The sequence below is a fragment of the Macaca nemestrina genome, chromosome 2 (assembly GCF_043159975.1).
Source record: "Macaca nemestrina isolate mMacNem1 chromosome 2, mMacNem.hap1, whole genome shotgun sequence".
In the NCBI taxonomy this organism is placed as follows: domain Eukaryota; kingdom Metazoa; phylum Chordata; class Mammalia; order Primates; family Cercopithecidae; genus Macaca; species Macaca nemestrina.
In genome coordinates, this window is record NC_092126.1 from 100,331,362 (window position 1) to 100,355,635 (window position 24,274).

Here is a 24,274-nt window from a genome sequence, read left to right on the forward strand (position 1 = left end):
GATGGTTTTATCATGAAGCATTTGTCTACTTAAGGAAAAGAAGGAAAGTATCTTCAGGATCTTGTGGAATATAAACCTTCCAAAACAGACCGATATTTCAATAAGGCTTTCTCTTCTCCAATGAGCTTCTCATATAATACACATCTGAAATAACAGGCATTTTGCCACAGTAAAAGTGGCACTTCAATCATGATATTGTCCACTTTTGTAAGAACAGAATGTGCATGTAGCACCAGTATGTCACATTCTAAATATAGGACACTTAGAAAGTTCTGTGCCTAATCTGGATCCTGATAGATAGCTCCTTTATATCTAAGTATTGCATCATGGAGAATTCAAAATATTGTCCCTATATGTCTTTGCATCACAGCTGCCATTACTGTGAACGCTAGTCTGCACAAGAAAACATTCTGTAGTTATTCATAAACAAATCCCAGTACATGGAATTGTCCCTGAACTAAAGACTTAGTGTGATTGCAGTTGTTGCCACTTGACAAAACTTAAAATGAAAAGATTCAAGTTCAATTGATTGCACTACCACTTGCTGTGTTACCCTCCCCACTTTCTACGCCTCCATCTCTTTATTAGTTTCATCGATATAACATGGTTAATGTGAGGCTCAAATGAATGAAGAAAAATCCAAGCATTTAACAAACTATAAAGCACCCCATAAATATTTAAAGCATTCTAAATTAACTACCTGTTTTGCATATTTAGCTTGTGAAATTGACAAAAAAAAGCAATCCTGGCCTTTCTTTATAATTTCATACTTTTAACTAGACAAAAATATCCTTGATTTCCTCCAGCATGCACTGTCTAATAGCATTAAACCATGCTAAGAGTTTCTGCTAAAGTACAGAACAATTTGGAAAAAATAAATGCCTTAACTATAATCATTTTGCCGTCTAGCACATGTATATAATAAAAACAAAAAAGGAGAAATTCTTAAGGAACTTTGTATCAAAGTTTATTTTTAAAACTCTAAATGAGTAACCAAGTTTTGGGAGTGCAGCCTTATAATGGTTATGCTAGTCCTCTTAGTAGAACACAAGTGACTTGAAACAGAAGACAGAGATCATTAAACGTTGTATTTAAAATATTTGCATATTGTTCTATGTAAATTTTACCTCAAAAGAAAAAAGTCCTCTATACAAATATTAAACTCTAGCCAATCATGTGCATGCTAAAATATTTAGGGTTGAAGTGCACTGAGATCTGCTACTTCAAACTGCAACAACAAAAGATTAAATGACGGAATCCAGATGGTAGGTACATTAGTGTTCACAGCACAACTCTTTCAATTTTTCTGTATGTTTAAAAAAAAATTGTTTTTTGAGACAGGGTCTCCCACTCTGTCTCCCAGGCTGGAGAGCAATGGTTCGATCTCGGCTCACTGCAACCTCTGCCTCCCAGGCTCAGGCGATTCTCCTGCCTCAGTCTCCCAAGTACCTGGGACTACAGGCCCACACCATTGCACTTGGCTAATTTTTGTATTTTTGGTAGACACAGGGTTTCACCATGTTGGCCAGGCTCATCTTGAACTCCTGGGCTCAAGCGATCCACCTGCCTCAGCCTCCCAAAGTGCTAGGATTACAGGCGAAAGCCACCGTGCTCAGGGTATGTTTAAAATTTTTTATCATCGGCCAAGCATGGTGGCTCACTCCTGTAATCCCAGCACTTTGCGAGGCCGAGGCAGGCAAATTGCTTGAGCCCAGGAGTTTGAGACCAGCCTAGAAAGCAAAGTGAAACTCTGTCTCTAAAAAAAAATTTTTTTAATTTTTTATAATAAAATGTTGGGGAAAGAGTAACTGCTTAAGAAGTGTGGATGACTAGGTGAAAAAAAAGGCATGGGAATTAGGAATTGCAATTAAAAATCTTGAGTGAAAAAGAAAAGGAAGGCAGAGGTAATCATAGCACTGAAGAACACTCAATAGTTACATGCACATTAAAAATAAAGATTATGTGGGGTGTGGTGGCTCACGCCCGTAATTCCGGCACTCTGGGAGGCCGAGGCAGGAGGATCACCTGAGGTCGGGAGTTTGAGACCAGCCTGACCAACATGGAGAAACCCAGTCTCTACTAAAAATACAAAATTGGCCAGGCATAGTGGCACCTGCCTGTAATCCCAGCTATTTGGGAGGCTGAGGCAGGAGAATTGCTGGAACCCGGGAGGCAGAGGTTGCAGTGAGCCAAGATCGTGCCATTGGACTCCAGCCTGGGCAACAAGAGTGAAACCCTGTCTCAAAACAAACAAACAAACTAACTAAAGATTATGGCAGGGCACTGTGGCTCATGCCTGTAATCCCAGTACTTTGGGAGGCTGAGGCAGGAGACCACTTGAGCCCAAGGGTTCAAGACCAGCCTGGGCAACACGGTGAAACCCCGTCTCTACAAAAAACACAAAAATTAACCAGGCGTGATGGCACACACCTGTAGTCCCAACTACTTGGAAGGCTGAGGTGGAAGGATTGCTTGAATCCAGGAGGTAGAGGATGCAGTATGCCTTGATCACACCACTGCAATCCAGCATGGATGACAGCGTGAGACCTTGTCTCGAAAAAGTAAGATAAAATAAAGATTATAGGCAGGCAGAAAATGGCTCCAACCAGAAGAGGAAAAAAGGAAAGGAAAGAGAGAGGAAGACAATGAGAAGGAGAGGGAGGAGAGAGGGGGGAAAAGAAGAGGGAGGGAGGGATTACAGTTAAAGACATCAATCCTGCAAATATCTAAATGAGATTGTTACATTAAAATGAATAAATCATTAGCAGAACCTACAGGAAGAATACAGAAGGTATATTCAGAAATTGAGGCAAAGTACAAAATGAAAAAAATATATACAGGCAAAACTGGAAAACTTGGCAAAACAAGGAAAGGCAAATGCTAAACACAAACTAAATGTCAAAAGAACATTAGAAACTATAACGGTTCACTTAAACTCATACTTCATAAAGAATAATGCTTACAAAGATGAGAACCTACATAATCATTCCTTCTACTTTTATAGTCAGTTGTCTTAAGAATTACCGAAGATATTGTTAAAGTCTCATATTTTGACTACCCACTATCCTCATATCTCCAATGCAACTGATTATCTTTCCATTTCCTCTCTTCCTACGATAACATGCCAGCGGTTGCATTTCTCTACTTGGTAAATTTATGTTCATTTAATGTTCATTTACAGAATAAATGGGCTATATGTTGGACATAAATCTTTATACTATTTCATCAACTGTGCAGAACCCAAATTAGGAAGATAAACTAAACAACAATTCACTTATCTGTATTTTCTGAGAAGCAAACCACTTTCTAGTACCATTCAAATAGCTTCCTTTCTTGATACCTTTTAAAGTATCTCAGAGATGTATGGACATACAATCAGAGGATAAAAGAAAGGAAGACTGACAATTACATATTGCTGAGAGTAGGAAAGACTTAAAAGTGTGAAACAGGTCAGGCAGTGGTGGCTCACACCTGTAATCCCAGCACTTTGGGAGATCAAGGCAGGGGGATCGCTTGAGGTCAGGAGTTTGAGACCAGCCTGGCCAGCATGGTGGAGCCCCATCTCTACTGAAAATACAAAAGTTAGCCAGGCATGGTGGCGCATGCCTGTAATCCCAATTACTCGGGAGGCTGAGGCAGGAGAATTGCTTGATCCTGGGAGGCAGAGGTTGCAATGAGCCAAGGTCGTATCACTGCACTCCAGCCTGGGCAACAGAGCAAGACCCCACATCAAAAAAAAAAAAAAAAAAAAAAGGCCTGAAATAAAGCAGAAAACAGGAAAGGACTAGAAGTATTAGAAAGAAAAATATAAGCCCAGGTAGCAAAGAACCAAAGAATCAAGATGAAACAAAAAATAAGAGAAACGGGAACACATGTAAGGAGGATATAATTTTTCAATATTAAAAAAATGCAATCAATATGAAGGAGGCTCTAAAACTAGAAATTTTCATAAAATAAAACCTATCACATACCTTTAATTTTTCCCTTTTCAACAAATATCTACTGAGAATTTGCAAGGCACTATTTACATAGCACTGTCACTGCCTTGTAAGTAGACAAAAGAGAACACTGGGAAAATAAAAGTGGTAAAGAGATCAGAGAGAAGGTTCTCTGAAGCACAAAAGTTTTTATTCTGAAGAAGTCCAATTTATCCATTTTTTTCTTTTGTTGCTTTTTTTGATGTCATATCCAAGAAACCTACCTCAAGGCCATGAAGATTTATTTTTATATTTTCTTCTAAGAGTTTTACAGTTTTATCTCTTATATTTAAGTCTATGATCCATTTTCAGTTCATTTTCGTGTATGGTATGAGGCAGGGATCCAACTTCACACTTTTGCACATGGATATCTATTTGTCCCAGCATCATTTGTTGAAAAGACCATTCTTTCTCCCACTGAATTATCTTGCCACCCTTGTCAAAAATCAACTGACCATAAAAGGATTTACTTTCCGGATACTTAATTCTATTTCACTGAGCTTAATGGCTATCCTATGCCAGTATCACACCATCTTGATTAACATAGCTTTGAGGTAAATTTTTTAATTGGGAAAAGTGAGTCCTCCAAATTTTTTGTTCTTCCTCTAACACTGGCTATTCTAGGGCCCTTGCATTCCCATATAAATTTTAGAATGAGTTTGTTACTTTCTCTTTTTTGTTTTCGTTGACACAGAGTCTCGCTACCAGCCAGGCTGGAGTGCAGCGGCACGATCTCGGCTCATTGTAACCTCCTTCTCCCCGACTCAAGCAATTCTCCTCTCTCAGCCTTCTGAATACCTGGGATTACTAAGGCATGTGCCACCACACCTGGCTAATTTTTGTATTTTTAATAGAGATGGGGTTTCACCACATTGGCCAGGCTGTTCTCAAACTCCTGACATCAGGTGATCTACCTGTCTCCGCCTCCCAAAGTGCTGGGATTACAGGCGTGAGCCACTGTACCCAACCTGAGTTTCTCAATTTCTGGGAAAAAAAAAAAAAAAAAAGGAAAGAAAAAGAGAGGGAAAAAAAAGGCAGCTGGGGTTTTGACACAAAAATTAGCCAGGTATAGTGACTCACACCTGTAGTCCCAGCTACTTGCAAGGCTGAGGCAGAAGGACTGCGTGAGCCCAATGAGTAAGCCCTAGGCAAAACAAAACAAAACAAAAAAAATCACTTAAAAGTCTTTATATTAAGTAGTTAGACCTCCAAGTCCCCCTTTCCATTGCTAGGCTACTACCTCAGCTTCAACTTCATCTCCTATTCCCCAGGATACCAGAAGTTCTAGAAGACAAAGGAGCTCTGGGGAAGGGAAGGGTGAGCAATGGGAATAGGAATGGAGTAGTAAGTGTGGGCTTAGGTGAAAGTATGCATTTTGAAATGTGGGACTGCTTCAGCCACCTTTAAATCACCCACCCTGCTACCAAAATATATACCGCTCTTCGAGGGAGGTCAACATTGACCAACCCCACCTACTTTCAAACCAAGAAGTCTGTGAAAACTCCCTAACTCAAAAGAATAACTTCGTGAAAATAAACTACACAGGGAGAAGAAAACTTCAAAAATAACCATCATTAATATCTTCAGAAAATTAAGACAAATTATAGCCATGAAACAAGAACAAGAGGCTATTAAAATTTTCAGAGAATAGGGTCGGGCACAGTATCTCAAGCCTGTAATCCCAACACTTTGGGAGGCCAAGGCAGGCGGATCACCTGAGGTCAGGAGTTCAAGACCAGCCTGACCAACATGGTGAAACCCCATCTCTACTAAAAATACAAAATTAGCTGGGCATGGTGGCACACGCCTGTAATCCCAGCTACTCAGGATGCTGAGGCAGGAGAATCACTTTAACCCAGGAGGCAGAGGTTGCAGTGAGCCGAGATCATGACATTGTACTCAAGTCTGGGCAACAGGAGCAAAACTCTGCCTCAAAAAAAAAAAAAAAAAAAAAAATTCAGAGAATACAAGATCTTGCAAATTAAAACATGATAGCAGAAATTAAAAACATAATAGAAATCAGCAATTCCACTCTTAGGTATATACTCAAGAGAATTGAAAACTTATGTCCACACAAAAACTTGTAACTGAATATTCACAGTAGCATCATTCCTAACAGCCAAAAGTGAAAACAATCCCAATGTCCATCAGTTGATGAACAGATAAGCAAATGTGGCATATCCATACAATGGAATATCATTCAGCCATAAAAACAAATATATTGGGCCTGGCACGATGGCTCATGCCTGTAATCCCAGCACTTTGGGAGGCCAAAGCAGGGGGATCACTTGAGGTCAAGAGTTGGAGACCAGCCTGGTCAACATGGTGAAACCCCACCTGAAAAAAAAAAAAAGATTAGCCAGGCATGGTGGGACGCATCTGTAATCCCAGCTACTCGGGAGGCTGAGGCATGAGAATCGCTTGAACCCAGGAGGCAGAGGTTACAGTGAGCCAAGATCGCATCACTACACTCCCTCCAGCCTGGGCAACAGAGCAAGACTGTCTCAAGAAAGAAAACAACAACAACAACAAAAAGGAATAAAGTATTGACTCGTGCTACATACAACAAGAGTAAATCCTGAAAAGTGATAAAAGCCAGACACAAAAACTACATATTGAATAACTTCATTTATGTAAAATGTCCAGAACAGGTAAATCCATAAGGACAGAAAGTATAATAGACTAGTGCTTTCCACAGTCTTGGGTAAAGAGGAAATGGAGAGGACTGCTATGGTATGAAGTTTCTTTGTGGGGGTAATGAACACCTTCTGGAATTAGTGCTGATGGCTGCACAACTTTGTGACTACACTAAAAAACCACTGAAAAGGTCACTACTTTAAAGAGGTAAATTTTATGATACATGAATAGTACCTGAATAAAAAAATTAGTTTTAGAAAACTCAGGTTGGGAAATAAAGTTCAGGAAGTCTGACAGAAAACAGGAAAAAAAAAAAAAGAGAGAGGTGGAAAACAAGAAAGAAAAATATATAAGGTTAAAGTATCAGTCCAGAGGGACCAACATTCAACTAACTAGAGAAAGAGAAAACAGGCTGGGTGTGGTGGTTAATGTCTATAATCCCAACATTTTGGGAGGCCAAGGCGGGCAGATCCCTTGAGTTCAGGAGTTCGAGCCTGGGCAACATGGCAAAACCTCCTCTCATCTCTATCAAAAACTACAAATATTAGCTAGGCGTGGTGGGGACTGAGACGGGAGCATCACTTGAGGCCAGGAGGTCAAGGTTGTAGTGAGTCATGTTGGTGCCACTGTACTCCAGCCTGGGTGACAAAGCAAGACTCTGTCTCAAAAAAGAAAAAAGAAAAGACAGAGAGAGAAAGAGAAAACAAAAATAAATTATTAATCAAATGACTTCCCAGAAGTTAAGAACATGAGTTGCCAGACTAAAAGGGCCCAAAGTGTTCAACACAAGTCCTGAGTTCACACCAAGGCATATCTTAGAGAATTTTAAACAACGAGAACAAAGATGACTTTACAACCTTTCATGGGGTGGGAAAGTCAGGCCACACATCAAGGATTAAGAATGGCTTCAAGGCCGGGCGCGGTGGCTCAAGCCTGTAATCCCAGCACTTTGGGAGGCCGAGACGGGCGGATCACGAGGTCAGGAGATCGAGACCATCCTGGCTAACACCGTGAAACCCCGTCTCTACTAAAAATACAAAAAACTAGCCGGGCGAGGTGGCGGGCGCCTGTAGTCCCAGCTACTCCGGAGGCTGAGGCAGGAGAATGGCGTAAACCCGGGAGGCGGAGCTTGCAGTGAGCTGAGATCCGGCCACTGCACTCCAGCCCGGGCTACAGAGCAAGACTCCATCTCAAAAAAAAAAAAAAAAAAAAAAAAAAGAATGGCTTCAAGACTTTCAAAAGTAATTCTGGAAACAAGAAGACGATAGAGTGATGCCTTCAAACTCCTGAAGGAAAATTATAGATGATCTATAAGTAGCCTGTATCAGTCAAATCCCTCTATTTCTCATACTTGATTATTAAAGACATTTTTGGACATGAAAGGTCTCAAAAATTTACCTCTTTTACACTCTTTGTCACTAAGCTACTAGAAGATAGGCTTCACCAAGTAAAAGTGAAAAACCAACAGAGAGGGAAACTTAGCATACAGGAAATAAACACAGAAGAGGGGCAAAAGGGAATCTCCAAAAGAATGATAGGTATCTCAGAAAGAAAGCTACAGATTAGAGCAATATGACTCAAGAGACACAATGAAGGACTGTCATTACCAAAATCCCCACAGCCTTTGGGGCACATCCATTTAACATGAGATGTGCCTGGTCCAGGTTTTCATTAGAATTTAGTTTGTCTTGACCCCGTGTTGATGAAGTTTCTGGAGCCTAGATGGGCTGAAGTCTTATTTCACAGCACAGATGTGTTTTGCTTTTCCTTATTCTTGAGAGCTAGAGCATGATGAGCTTAGCTTAGAAGCAAAACCATATAGAGCAATCTACTCTCCCAATCACATTTCTTCTAGATATTTACCATAGTATCCTGTAAACACTTTAGTTTCGCCAGATTCCCTGATTATGGTGAGCCTGTGTTTCTCCAGACTCACTAACAAACTTTCCCAATGACTTGCCAAAAAGGATCAAGGAAGACTCTTTTCAGCTTATCTGCTGGGAGCTTTCATCTAATAGCAGCAGTATGTACCTTTCCTTTCACAGCCTCAGCTGATGCTTGCTATTCAGCTTTCCAAAACAAAATGATATACTTCTTAGGGATACATACCATGGCAGAGATTGGCTTATTGTTCACCAAGGCATTTTCCCTTTTCTTCCTTGCAGTTAAGTGTAGCCATTTGACTCAGTTCTAGCCAGTGGAATGTGGACAAAACTGATGTATACCACATCCTGGCCTGGCCCACCAAACTTGCCATGCAATCTACCACAGTCCCTCTCTTTGTCCTCACATCTGCCAGCCAGATGCAGGAAACTCAAAGTCTCTGAGGCCCCAGGGGTTGGTAGAATCACTAGTCGAAAGCAGCCTGAGTCCCTCAATGACTCTGTGGAATAGACTACCACTCTGTCACTGCTTTTCAACTCACAGCAAAGATGTGAGTGAGAAATTTTGCGTTAAAAACCACTGATTTGGTAATTATTCACTAAAGTAGTTCAGCCTATCCTGACTAACAGACTCAGAGAGGTAGTAGAGCTTTTCAGTTTTTCAAAATTAAACATTTTGGCCAAAAATACATGTATGGACATGGAGGATATTGCAGGCTTGAGCAGAGAATGGTCCCAAGAGAATGAATAATGTGTTAAAATAGGCTTGTGATTTCCTGGCAGGGAGGGGGTGCCATTAAAGGATATCTTGAGGAAACTTCTAGGATAACTGTAATATGTAATTTCTTGACTTAGGTAATGAGATCACAGGTGTTCATGTATTACTCTTCCTAAAACTATATTTTTGTTTTATATTTCTCTATAGTTCACAACTAATTACTTTACACAAAATAGTTTTATAACTTATAAATTAATTGATGTTGTAAGCTAGAATGGATGGATGGACACATAGATAAACAGATAAACAGACAAGACAGATAAAGGCTCTTGAAAAATCTGTTGGAGCATTTAGGGGGAAAGCAACAGGTAAACAGAAAATTATGCAAACGTCAAAGTCAAATTTTAACTCCCTGAAAAAACAAAATTAAACAAGAAAGGAAACAAGTATGATATACTACATGGCTGATCAGTAAACAATATTTATTTCATTATAATGAAAACACCAACTATTGTTTTAAAATTTCAAAATTGGAATGTTGCAGGGAGGGAAAGTGGGATGAAATAGTGAAGAAACGCAAAACAACAATAAAACCACCAGTAAGCCCCATCATCTGAAGATACTCCTATTTTAATAACTTTTTTTTTTTTTTTTTTTTTTTTGAGACGGAGTCTCACGCTGTTGCCCAGGCTGAAGTGCAGTGGCGCGATCTCGGCTCACTGCAAGCTCCGCCTCCCGGGTTCCCGCCATTCTCCTGCCTCAGCCTCCTGAGTAGCTGGGACTACAGGCGCCCGCCACCGCGCCCGGCTAATTTTTTGTATTTTTAGTAGAGACGGGGTTTCACTGTGGTCTCGATCTCCTGACCTTGTGATCCGCCCGCCTCGGCCTCCCAAAGTGCTGGGATTACAGGCTTGAGCCACCGCGCCCGGCCAACATTATTTTTTAAACAAAAATTGGTTAATATGGCCGGGCATGGCGGCTCACGCCTGCAATCCCAGCACTTTGGAAGGCTGAAGTGGGCAGATCACCTGAGGTCAGGAGTTTGAGATCAGCCTGGTCATGGGGTGAAACCCCATCTCTACCAAAAATACAAAAATTAGCCGGGCATGGAGGCAGGTGCCTGCAATCTCAGCCACACGGGAGGCTAAGGTGGGAAAACTGAAGGCGGGAGGTGGAGGCTGCAGTGAGCCAAGATCACACCACTGCACTCCAGCCTGGACGACAGAACAAGACGCCATCTCATAAAAAAAAAAAAAAGTTTCTAAAACATGCTATTTTGTAATCAGTTATGGTAGACAAATTCTAAGGTGGTTCCCCACCCTAATCCCCCTTCCTAGTGTTCACATCTTTGTATAATTACTTCTCCCATGAATGTAGGTGAGTCCTGTGACTTACTTCTAACCAACAGAATATGGCAAAGGTTATATAGGATGTTACTCCCATAACTATGCTACATTATATAAGACTGTCTTGCAGCCGGGCGGGTGCGGTGGCTTACGCCTGTAATCCCAGCACTTTGGGAGGCCGAGGCAGGTGGATCACGGAGTCAGGAGATCAAGACCACCCTGGCTAACACGGTAAAACGCTGTCTCTACGAAAAATATAAAAAAATTAGCCAGGTGTGGTGGTAGGCGCCTGTAGTCCCAGCTACTCGGGAGGCTGAGGCAGGAGAATGGCGTGAACCTGGGAGGCGGAGCTTGCAGTGAGCCAAGATTGCATCACTGCACTCCAGCCTGGGTGACAGAAAGAAAAAAAAAAAAAAAAAAAAAAAAGCACGAACCCTATAGTGAACTGTGCATGTGAGGGATCTAGATTGTGAGTTTTTATGAAAATCTAATGCCTGATGATCATCTGAGAAGAAATGGTTTCATCCCAAAACCATTCCCCCACCCATCCCACCCCCGTCCACGGAAAAATTGCTTTCCACAAAACTGGTCCCTGGTGTCAAAAAGGTTGGGGATCACTGCCTTACACCATATAGAAAAGTTAACTCAGGGACCGGGCATGGTGGCTAATGCCTGTAATACCAGCACTTTGGGAGGCCAAGGCAGGTGGATCACCTGAGGTCAAGAGTTCAAGACCAGCCTGAGCAGTGAAACCCTGTCTCTATTAAAAATACAAAAATTAGCTAAGCATGGCGGCAAGCGCCTGTAATCCCAGCTACTTGGGAGGCTGAGGCCAGAGAATCACTCGAACCCAGGAGGTGGAGGTTGCAGTGAGCCAAGATTGCACCATTGCACTCTAGCCTAGGCGACAAGAAAGAAACTCTGTCTCAAAAAAAGAAAGAAAAAAGAAAAAACTCAAAATGGATCAAAGACCTAAACAAATGAGCTAAAACCATAAAATTCGTAGGAGAAAATATATGGGAAAAACTTCATGATATTGAATTTGGCTATGATTTCTTGGACATAATACCAAAAGCACAAGCAACAAAAGAAAAGGTAAGTTGGATTTCATCAAAATTAAAAACTTTGGGCAGGGTGCGGTGGCTCACGCCTGTAATCCCAACACTTTGGGAGGCCAAGGCAGGCGGATCACGAGGTCAGGAGTTCAAGGCCAGCCTGGCCAACATGGTGAAAACCCATCTCTACTAAAAATACAAAAATTAGCCAGGCATGGTGGCGTGTGCCTGTAATCCCAGCTATTCAGGAGGTTGAGGTAGGAGAATAGCTTGAACCCGGGAGGTGGAGGTTGCAGTAAGCCAAGATTGGGCCACTGCACTCTAGGCTGTGACAGAGCAAGACTCCATCTTAAAATAAAATAAAATAAAAACTGTATACATCAAAGCACACTATCAGAAAGTAAAAAGGCAACCCATGGAATAAAAAAAAAATTTGCAAATTATATTGCTGATAACGGAATGATATAAAGAAATCCTACTTAAAAAGATAAAAGACATAAGTAGACGTTTCTTCAAACAAGATACACAAATGGTCACATGAAAAGATGCTCAGCCGGGCCTGGTGGCTCAACATATGTAATCCCAGCACTTTGGGAGGCTGAGGCAGGAGTATTGCTTGAGCCCAGCAGTTGGAGACCAGCCTGGACAAAGTTGCTTGAACCCAGGAGTTGGAGACCAGCCTAGGCAACGTGTGTCTACAAAATATTAAAAAAAGAGGCGGGGCACTGTGGCTCATGCCTGTAATCCCAGCACTTTGGGAGGCTGAGGTGGGCGGATCACCTGAGGTCGGAAGTTCAAGACTAGCCTGGTCAATGTGAAGAAACCCTGTCTCTACTAAAAATACAAAATTAGTTGGACGTGGTGGCGTACGCCTGTAATCCCAGCTACTTGGGAGGCTGAGGCAGAAGAATTGCTTGAACCCAGGAGGCAGAGGTTGCAGTGAGCAGAGATCATGCCATTGAACTCCAGCCTGGGCAACAAGAGCAAAACTCCGTCTCAAAAAAAGAAGAAAAGAAAATCAGCTGAACATGGTAGTACATGCCTGTGCTGTGGTCCCAGCTACTGGAGAGGCTGAGGTGGGAGGATCACTTTAGCCCAGGAGGTCGAGGCTGCAGTGAGGCATGATTGTGCCACTACACTCCAGCCTGGGTGCCAAAGCAAAATCTTGTCAAAAAGAAAAAAAAAAAAGAAATAAAGAAAAGAAAAGAAAGAAAAGAAAAGCGAAAAAGAAACAATGCACAATATCACTCATCACCAGGGAAATACAAATCAAAACCACAGTGAGATACCACCCTATTAGAGATTTTATTTTAAAATCTCTAGACATTTTTCTGTTAGAAAACAGGGCCAGGCACAATCAGGCCAGGTGCAGTGGCTCACGCCTGTAATCCCAGCACTTTGGGAGGCAGAGGTGGGCAGATCACAAGGTCAGGAGTTCGAGACCAGCCTGGCCAATAGGGTGAAACCCTGTCTCTACTGAAAATACAAAAATTAGCCGGGTGTGGTGGCGGGTGCCTGTAGTCCCAGCTACTTGGGAGGCTGAGGCAGAAGAATTGCTTGAGCCCAAGAGGCAGAGGTTGCAATGAGCCGAGATTGCACCATTGCACTCTAGCCTAGGCTACAGAGCAAGACTCCATCTCAAAAAAAAAAAATAGAAAAAAAGAAAACAGGACCAGGCACAATGGCTCAAACCTGTAATCCCAGCACTTTGGGAGGCCGAGGTTGGCAGATCACTTGAGCTCAGGAGTTTGAGACCCTCCTGGGCCACATGGAGAGACCTCACCTCTGCAAAAAATACAAAAATTAGCCGGGCACGGCAGTGCACACCTGTGCTCCCAGCTACTCAGGAGACTGAAGTAGAAAGGAATACTTGAGCCCGGGAGATCAAGGCTACAGTGAGCTGTGGTCGGGCCCCTGCATTCCAGTCTTGGTGACAGAGTGAGACCCTGGCTTGACATAAATAAAAATCAATCAATAAGAAAACAGAAAATAACAAGTGTTGGCAAGGATGTGGAGAAATTGGAACCCTTGTGCATTGCGGGTGGTAATGTAAAATGGTGTAGCCACTATGGAAAACAGTATGGTGGTTCCTCAAAATATTAAGCATAGAATTACCAAATAAAATTTGATAACTATCAAATTACTAGCAATTCCACTTCTAGGTACATACACAAAAGAATTGAATGTGGCACTCGAACAGATACTTGTTTACTCATATTCATGGTGGCATTATTCCCAAAAGCAGAAAGATGGAAACAACCCAACTATCAACAGGTGATTAAACAATATGGTATAAACACACAAAGGAATATTATTCAGTCTTAAAACAAATGAAATTCTGATACATGCTACAACATGGATGAATCTTGAAGAGATCATGCTAAGAGAAATGAGCCAGACACAAAAGACAACTATTACATAATTCCATTTATACGAGGTACTTACAGTAGACAAATTCATAGAGTCAAAAAGTAGAACGATGGTTACCAAGGGCTATGAGCATGAGGTGATATTGTTTAATGGGCAGAGCTTGCTTGGGATGACGAAAAAGTTATGGACATGGATAGAGGTGATAGTTACACAACAATGTAAATGTACTTTATACCACCAAATTGTACACTTAAAAATGGTTTAAATGATAAATTTTAGGTTATGTATACAGTCATGTGCTGCATAAGGATGTTCCAGTCAACAACGGACTACACATATTACAGTGGTCCCATAAGATTATAATGGAGCTGTCCTATACAGGTGTGCCCTTTTAAGAGATGGGGCCTCACTATGTTGCCCAGGCTGGAACGCACTGCCTATTAACAGGTGCGCTCATAGCACACTACAGCCTAGAACTCCTGATCTCAAGTGATCCTCCTACCTCAGCCTGAGTACCTGGAATTACAGGTGCACACCACCATGCCTGGCCTACTTTCTGATCTTTTATATCATATTTTAACTGTATCTTTTCTATGTTTAGACACACAAAAATTTACCATTGTGTTATAATTGTCTACAGTTACAGTATTCGGTACAGTAACACGCTGCACAGGTTTATAGCCTAAGAACCACAGACTATACCATATAGTCTAGGTGTGTAGTAGGCCACACTGTCTAGGTTAGTGTAAGTACACTCTGTGATGTTTGCATGACAAAATTACCTAATGATGCATTTCCCAGAACATATTCCTGTCATTAAGCAACAAATGACTGTATTTTACCATAATAAAAATTTTAAAAAAGGTCAACAGAGTAAATTTTATATTCTCTATATTTTACCACAATTTTAAAAACAAAACAAACTTTATTTGATTGCAAAGGATGAATCTGGCAAGACAACAAGAACAATGCCCTCTCATTTCCTTGACGGTTCATCTAGATACCGCATTATCTGTGACAGGGGAAAAAACATCTAATCTAAAGCTGAATTTTTTACTATATTTAGTCCTATAATCCTTGGGTCACTTAACTGGGATACTTACTTTTTAAAAAAGGCAACGCTATATATTCAGTTTGTTCATGATTGAAGCCATTTAACAGGGAAATAAATATTTTAACATCCTAATCCTCTGCATACAGTATAGTATACTCTAACTTACAAAACAGAAAGCCAAAAGATTGCTCCTAGCTATTAATATATTTCTACTTAGGAAAGTGGGCATGTAAGGAACAACATGCTCAGAACAGTAACATAAAAATTAAATTTGCTTCCCTAAAGCAGTAAAGTTATCTGTTATATCAAAAGTAGTTAAAATGTGGTAATGAAGGAACACTGAGATATACAGGGTTCAAAATGAAAACAATGGAAAAAGATAATCCATGATTCTTTAACGAAGATGTTTATAGTCCACCTCTGAGAAAGCACCCTGATATGTATTCCAAGGCTTTCCCCAGCTCTTTACCACTTTCTCTCTCTGCTGGTCTTTATTTCTTTTCTTTTTCTTTTTTCTTTTTTTTTCCCGAGGATGAAACGAAGGCTGAGACAGAGAAGGGAAAATAAGATAACGGGAATAAACTGATGACGAAGAAAGAAAAATACGAGTTTATTCTTTCTCCTCACACTGAATCCTAAATACGTTATCATCATCATTCTCATCATCATAAATGTGAACAACCGCAAATAACTGACGGCAAAGGAAAACTAAATTTCCTCTAGTCACAATCTAATCTAAAGCAAAAAAGTGGGGGTGAAGGAGTCCATGCCAAATTCTTCAAACAATCTTGACTGTAATACAAAGCTGCAGTTAAATATGGTGACATGAACCTTGGTCTAAGGGTGGAACACTAAGTTCTTTAACAGCTTTCTAGCCTAAGAAGTGACATCAGTCAAAGAACTTTAAACTCAAGTGTTTCATTCACTAAGTATAAACAAATCAAGGTTTTCGTAAGACACCACATAGTACAAACTAAGAGTTTAAAGATAAAACTTCATGATACTATATAGTACCACAGGAAAAACAGAATGAGAATTTGGGAAGAAGCTAATTTATCTATCTGAACTCAAAATAATCCTGTAGAATAGTCCATTATTCCAACAGTCCTTTTGATCCTATCGACAAATATGAAGGTCTCTGAATTGGACTGCTATTTTAACTGGGGCCCTCCGTATGCCAGTAACAATAATGTTTTTTCGCTATTGTAAAACATTCTACTGATTTTTGGCAAACACTCTCATATAACCAGAAGATAACATCAATGCTGGCACAATCCCTATGCTCTTTCTTGTGCACATTTTTCTAAAAACTTTCCTCCTGGCCGGGCGCAGTGGCTCATGCTTGTAATCCCAGCAATTAGGGAGGCCAAGGTGGGTGAATAACGTGAGCCCAGGAGTTGGAGACCAGTGTGGGCAACATGCGGACACTCCGTCTCAACAAAAAATACAAAAATTGGCCCTGTGTGGTGGTGTGTGCATGTAGTCCCAGCTACTTGGGAGGCTGAGGTGGGAGAATCACCTGAGCCCAGGAAGTCAAGGCTGCAGTGAGCTGGGTTCATACCACTGGACTCCAGCGTGGGCATCAGAGTGAGATCCTGTCTCAAAACAAACAAACAAACAAACAAAACCTTTACTCCTTAGTTTTCCTTAATAAGAGGAAGAAGCAGGGGAGGAGGAGGTAGCAGCAAAAACTTGGATCCTCAGATATACAGGCTAAGTAGATATTCACCCCAAAACCTAGCCTTAATCTTCTGAAGGCAAAATGTCCTTTTAACTCCCCCTTCTGTGGTTGCTACTGATCCTAAACCACAGGCCTTCCTGACTTGCAGCAGGACCAGGCCAGATTATGGTTATGTGGTAGGTTCTGTCAGGCAAGCTTTGACAAGGTCTCAAAATAGACCCTGGGCACACGCCAGGGAAGCTACCACTCACGAGTTCCAACTTCATCAAACTATAGCCCTTCAGCATGTAATTTTTTTTTTCTCTCTAGTGTCTCTCTCATTTCAAAAAGGCAAAGAATCCTGAACCTCCTCCTGGCCACAAGTAACCTGTATAACATTAAAATGTAAAACCTAAGCCTCCTTTATTCTGTTTACAAACACTTTGCAGAATAAAGATTGAATCTGTACCTACTTCCTGCCTTGAGAAAGTAATCCATCAATAGCACTATGGTTTGCAAAAGGATTTTTGGATCTCAAACTCCACAGAGGTTTATTTTATCATGTATAGATTAGGATGTGGAAGGTAAAGGAAAAGAGAAGGTAGATTATTTACTTCTTTCCTGACTAATAACATAGTAGCCGACTTATGCAGGGCAAGAAGTTAAACTATACACAATGCTTTTAATTGATACTGGTCATAAAATTCTGAAACAATCAACCTACTATAAGACGTAGTCATTTAACTATTTTCAAATATAAATGCTTCTATATGATAGCACCAGTTTTCAAACCACAATATTTCTACTTTTACCAATACAAATAAAATTAATCACCTGACACTCAAATGTTTTCAAGTACCTTATAAAATACACTTGCAATATTTTTTAAATGGAGAGATGGATGAAGAATACAAAGTAATTAAGAGCTCCTTTCCCCTTCCACAAGCCCAAGAAATAAGTTAAATTCCATTATAAATAAAGCCAATATAGGATTGAAATAATTTTAACTTTTCATAACTTCAGTCCCAATCTTACAGTCACACTTTGAAAATACATTTTGTATAGACACTTACTAACTAGTGCAAAGACTTATATATGAATTGTTCATTATAGCAGTGTTTGTAGCAGGCTAAAATCAACCTAAATATCTGTCAGTAGAAAATGGTAAAATAAATTATGGAAAATGAATAAATTATGGTTCATCTACACTAGCAAGACATGCAGTCTTTAAAAAAAGAAGTAAGAAACGTGCTAAATACAAAAAGATCTTCATAGGTCAAAGATAAGAATGAAAGATACAGTATATTTCTCCTAGACATATGTCATTGTATATGGTTGCTTGGATTGGGGGTTGGGGTAAGGAAAGGCTGGGAGTTCGTGGTGGAAAGCAGACTTTCTTTTCATCATATACCACATTTTAAAATGTTTTATCAATTTTTAAAAGTCCCATAAACATCTACTGAACCTATGAAGTAAATAATGCCATTTCTTCCCCCTCCCTAATTATCTCTACTTTTATCTACTGCGCTCCCTACCACTAGGCTAAAACAAATGCATACATATGTTCCCTATGAAATGGAATTATCTCTTGACCTCCCCATCAAAATAAATGAATAACAGAACTAATGAAAAAGTATAATGCATGATCAACCCACTTTTTAGCCTAGTGTTTGACTCCTTTGAAGTCCAGCATAATTTATTATAAGCCGAAAACTTCACGAGGTAAGTTTTGTTCAATTCCTTCCTTCTGAAGTTTTAAAAGTTGAGTTTTCTTGGCTGGCACGGTGGCTCACGCCCGTAATCCCAGCACTTTGGGAGGCTGAGGCGGGCAGATCACGAAGTCAGGAGATCGAAGCCAACCTGGCTAACACGGTGAAACCCCGTCTCTACCAAAAAAAAACAAAATTAGCCGGGCGTGGTGGCGGGCGCCTGTAGTCCCAGTTACTGAAGAGGCTGAGGCAGGAGAATGGCATGAACCTGGAAGGCGGAGCTTGCAGTGAACTGAGATTGCGCCACTGCACTCCAGCTTGGGCGACAGAGCGAGACTCTGTCTCAAAAAAAAAAAAAAAAAAAAAAAAAAAGTCGAGTTTCATTTATTTATTTTTGAGACAGAGTCTCACCCTGTCTCCCAGGCTGGAGTGCAGTGGTGCTTTCAGGGCTCACTGCAGAGCTCATGTGGCTTTCCCACCTCAGCCTCACAAGCAACTGGGACTGCAGGCACACACAACCAACTAATTTTTTTGCAGAGACAGGGTCTCACTATGTTGCCAGGACAGGTCTTGAACTCCTGGGCTCAAGCACGCCTTCTGCCTTGGCCTCCAAAAGTTGGGTTTCAAATGATGATCACAGATTATATTCTTTATTTGAAAACTGGACAAAGTAGTACATTTTCCCCATTAAAGGACCATCTCTCAATTTAGATGTTCCAGATGGAAAGCAATTACCTAAAAGGAAAAAGCTATGAAACAGCCTCTATTTTGCAGGTGCAATGGATAATGATCCTAAGGTAAAGACGGAAGAATTTTATTTCGTTTTGAATGATACTCGTCAACATTCCCAACACACTACAAGAATTATTTTTTTTCTATATATCATCAATTCTGTTCCTTCTCACACTAGCAACAGGCTAAACAATCCACAAACAGTTTTGTGAGAAATTGCTCCCTCCCTCTTGCTAAATTCACATCTAACAAAGATTTGATTTTGTTTTGAGAGACAGAAATACTTTGCCAAATGCATTCTCCATATCACCTTTTCCTTTCATTACGGAGATACTTAAATCCTGACCTGGAAAGGTTTCCCTTGCGTATTTACCTATCAAGACTGTCAGTTACGGTGATTTCCACAAGGGATTTTCCAAAAGGGAATCTGTGTTCACAGGGAACTGAAACTCTTTAGTCACTATTAGCTGGACAAAAATCAAAAGCAACATTAGGGAACACTCTGAATATAATGGATATCCAAAGTAAAAGAAGATGTCAAAATTTAGTGAAAGAAGTAAAGGAAGTTAGTAAGCTAGACCAACAGGACAGACTTGCCATTACTTTATAACTAGCTAAAGTTCTTCATAAATGAAAATCAAGGTAAAAAATCAGCTGAACTCCAACAGAAGGAAAAGAAAAACAAGGCTAAGGGTATCAAGAACTCTGTGATTTCAACCTTATTTTACTTAACATTTGAAAGTCAAAAATGATCAAATTACATTTCAGCAATAAAAAGCTATTTCTAGTTTAAAGTGAATCCATTCCAATCACAACTTCAATACACACTTTCTTCTAGAACAGAACTTAAATAATAACTCATGTAGTTTCATTCTACATTTTTAAAGACAGAATCACAAAAATGGGTGATGCTTTCCACTCAAAAGACTATTTTGTATAGTGCAAATTCTTTCAGTGAACATTTTCATACCTTAGTGATGGTGGCTCTCCTTTCCACTGACACTTACTTCTAGACCCCTTCATTTATCTTCCCACATCTGGCAAAAAAAAAAAGTGGGGGGAAGGGTAAAACCAAAACAATCACTTAAAAACCAACAGACTATTCTAAATTCGAGCATTCTGCAAATACTTCAACTTTTATTTCATTACCATTCTTCATGATGACAAATATCCAGCAACAGACCTAACAAAACATAATACAACACTTTCTATTAAATGAGTAAAGAATGCCATCTCATTAGGCAGACACGAACTTAGCTTTTCTCTATTTCAATATTCAGATTCATAGCAATGATTCACAAAGTGAGTGATCTACCTTCGAAATGAATCACACTTTCCGAAATTCTTATTCTACATAAGTATATTATAATACTAGGTCATTATCTCTGTATCTGTTAAACAGAGCATGATGTTGGTTAAACAGGGTTAGTGCTGCAACAACCTTGGAGTCCCTGCCAACTAACTCTATTTGCAACACTGCATTCTCCAATAATTGCACTTTTTCATATAGATTTATCCCCAAAATAAAATGTTATCTTGAAAAAATATTATTTTAAACACTGATTAAGAACTTATACATCCACACCCTGCTCTCCCTCTCTGTTCCATTACTGCATCCACATTCTCTTCCAACTATGACAACATAAAAAAATTAAGAACCACTCTTATCCTTACATCTCATTTTTAATCAATCAATCCACTCTACAATTTTTTTGTTTATACTAGAAATGCTGAGTTATTAAATGGAAACTCAAAGAAAACCAGCTACTAACAGTTAAGGTTTAGGATACAATATTTATCTAGTCATGTCTCCGCAGCCTGTATTTGTAGCTCCCACGGTGGAAAAAGTAAAGCAAACACTTGAACTTTTTTCTCTCTAAGAAAGAAAAAGAAGTGGGTTTCCTTAGGTCCTCCTGCATCCTGCCGGTTACTCACAGGCAGGGTTGACTGGAGCTCTGTAACTTAACAATCTGGGTGTCAATAACGCCTCATATTAGTCAAGTATTAACCCAGCTAGGGCCTGTTAAACCCGCGCTCCAGCTCAGGTCAAGGAAGAAGTAAAATTCCCCAAAAAATGCTACGCCCTACACCGTCCTGACACCGTTCCCTGGGGGTGCTCGTCCCAGGACAGAACTGGAGTGTGGCATCTAGGGAGGAAGAGAAGGCGCCTGGGGCACCCGAAACGGAGGGACAGCTGCCCAATTTAATTTCTCCCACAGTGGGAGTAACACGTACCTTTCCCCTGCGCGGAGGAAGGGTGAACGTTAGAAATCAGACGGGATGTCTGAGAACGCCGCAGGCAGGGGGCGACCCCAGTCCGGGAGCCTGCCGGGGGCCGGCCAGTCCCCAGGGAAGCCCGGCCCCCTAGCCGAGGTCAGAGGCGGCGCGGATCCCAAGGGACTGCGGAGGCCGGGAGGGAGGTCCCCAACTCCCTGCTCCCTGCTCCCACCGGGCTGGCGGGAGGAGCGGCCCTTACCTGGGTTAGGGCGCGCGCTGTGACTGCGTCGCTGTCCGGGAAGGGCCGAAGAGCGGCTTGCCCGCCCGGCGCCCGCTGGGGCTAGGGGCGAGGGGCGCAGCTGGACGACTCAGTCCTGGGTCCCCCGGCCAGGCGGGCGGGGATGGACGCGGCGGCTCCCGGCACCGGCAGCCGGCTAGTCGGTCAGGCCGAAGTGCCCTCTGCGCCGCGGCTGAGACAGCGGGAACCGGCCCCGGGAGGAGCCGCAGCCTGAGCGGCCGACTGAGGAGGCAAAGGATGGGCGGGGCCACAGGGTCGACGACCCGCTCACCCGGAAGCAGTTGTGGCCGTGACTGCCCGGGAGTGGCGTTTGCCGCAGGCCGGCCTTGCACCCCGCTGGGCAAAGTACCCGGGGCTGTCAGACGGCGAGCTGAGCCCTGGGCCGGCGGGTGAGGTTCCCCAAGCGGCGGTGCTCCTGCCTCCCTGTTCCGCCATTGCGAGCCGTTAGGGCCAAGCTGGAGGGAGGGCGGCGAGGCGCGGCTGCCGGTAGGGCGGGGCCCTGGGCTGCTGGTGGGGCGGAGGCTGGAGGCGGCCTTGGGCGGGTGGCTTCTCTGGGTCGCACGGTTCCTGCCCAGGCTTTCCGAACCAGGACCAGTGCCGGTAATGTGAATTGACACTTGTTCCGATTCAGGGCTGCCCTTACCCTGGTTGCTCCTAAACCCTGCGGCCTGGTGGGCTTGGGCAAGTGGGCTGGAGTAACGCTCTGTTAGGAAACGAGTATGCGAAGGAGGGAGGGTGGGTGTGGTCGAAATGCCCAAGCTTCACTTCAAAAATGAAGACGCATGACCTTAAAATTATTTCTGGAGAAGAATACTTGCCCGAGAGGTGGAGTGGGGGACGGAGAGCGGGATGGATGGAGGAGTATAAAGTCTGTTAAAAATCTGATAGACACGGACTTGTCATTTATTCCGGAAGTATCTAACGAGGCCCACCAGGTTCAAGCCACTGGGGAAGGACCAGGGTTGTGCATTTGGAAAGCTCACCTTAGTGGAATAGACGGACTGAAGCAAACAAACAAGGTAATGACAGGTGTAGTAAGGCTTTGCAGGAAACACACAGAGTGATGAAAAAGATTTTGTGGACGAGGCCTCTGGCTGGATAGGATGGCTAGAGAAGACCTCTAGGAGGAAGTGATAGTTGAGGAGCCTCCTAACAAAAAAGGCACGAAATACACCTAACCACAACTTTACATACAGGGACTGCAGATTCCAGAAGCCCCTGAATAAGCCCACTAATTCCATGTTGAGCACCTGTCTCTAAAGCCTTCTAAGGACTGTTTCTGTGCTGCCCACTTCCCCTGCAATTTCAGAAGGCTTGATCACCCTTACAGTTTATGGGGGCTGCCACTGTGGCACTAATGGGGAAGGTTCGAGAGACAAGGACAATTATACCCATCAGCTTTGAGAAACAAATTCTTTACCTTTTCACTGTTTCTATGTCACTATATTTCTCAGAGCCATGAGTAAACATTAAAACTATGATTTTTACATTGGTATGTTATGATCTGAATAAAATGATTAATGACATATTTTGCCAAATTTGTTGAAGACAAAGGAAGAGGATCTATTCAGATGCAGTACCTGAATAATACCAAAAACCCAACATGTATTAAATATTAACGACATAATTTATAGAAAGATTGTCAGGGCCGGGCGCGGTGGCTCACGCCTGTAATCCCAGCACTTTGGGAGGCCGAGGCGGGCGGATTACGAGGTCAGGAGATCGAGACCATCCTGGCTAACACGGTGAAACCCCGTCTCTACTAAAGAATACAAAAAATTAGCCGGGCGTAGTGGTGAGCGCCTGTAGTCCCAACTACTCAGGAGGCTGAGGCAAGAGAATGGCGTAAACCCGGGAGGCGGAGCTTGCAGTGAGCAGAGATAGCGCCACTGCACTCCAGCCTGGGCGACAGAGCAAGACTCCGTCTCAAAAAAAAAAAAAAAAAAGAAAAAAGAAAGATTGTCTGGATAATTCATTAGATTCTCTTGCCCTTTTAATTTTACTCCTTAGCCACTTGTTTTAATTCATGCAAACCAGCAGAAATATTTTGCATTGTGTTTCTGGGAAAACGGACTGGGAGGTAGCTAACACTTACTGATCACTTTCTATTTACACAGCATTGTGCTAGGAACTTAAATATCTCTTCCATTAGGACTAACCTTGAGATATGGGTATCATTGTACCCACTTTAGTAACAAAGACATTGAGATTCAGAGAGATTGTGACATACCTAATGTAGCAAAACTAGTAGCTGGAAGAGCCAAAAATTGAACTCAGATCTCTCTGGCCCTACTAAATGCATCACCATAAATTATTTCATGGGCAATCTTCCCTGCACATTAATTGATTTCTTTCTGCCAAATGTATGTGTTCCTAGATCTTTTTGTAATATTCTGACATGGGAATGCCCCCAGGTCTGTGAGGACTGGCTTCTCTGGGGTTGTATCAATAGATGAAGGAAAATTTTGCGATTGTTTATACAGTTTGGGGGTATGAGGTGGTACAATTTGTATATTTTTGTTACTTTCATAGCAAAATCTTCAGTTTTCTTTGATGAGGCCAAGAAATAAATTTTTTCCTTTCTTAACAGCAAATACTTATTTTTGTGGTTTTCACAA

At 41.8% G+C, this 24,274-nt stretch overlaps 1 protein-coding gene across 31 annotated transcripts in view; it reads right to left on the bottom strand.

Moving 5' to 3' along the window:
* LOC105480180 (LRR binding FLII interacting protein 2) overlaps window positions 1-21,920 on the bottom strand; it is a 130,001-nt gene extending 108,081 nt beyond the window's left edge. For 9 of the 31 annotated variants that reach the window (XM_071091427.1, XM_024792419.2, XM_071091429.1 and 6 more), the window contains exons 1-2: window positions 21,618-21,893; window positions 20,112-20,178 (exon numbers count right to left, since the gene is read on the bottom strand). The gene's annotated coding sequence lies outside the window, so the exon portion shown is untranslated. Of the gene's footprint in view, window positions 1-20,111; window positions 20,179-20,290; window positions 20,466-21,376; window positions 21,544-21,617 lie in introns of those variants that run through there. The other 22 variants (XM_011738717.3, XM_024792429.2, XM_024792426.2 and 19 more) reach the window with 7 other exon arrangements.
* Between the last annotated feature and the right edge of the window lie 2,354 nt (window positions 21,921-24,274).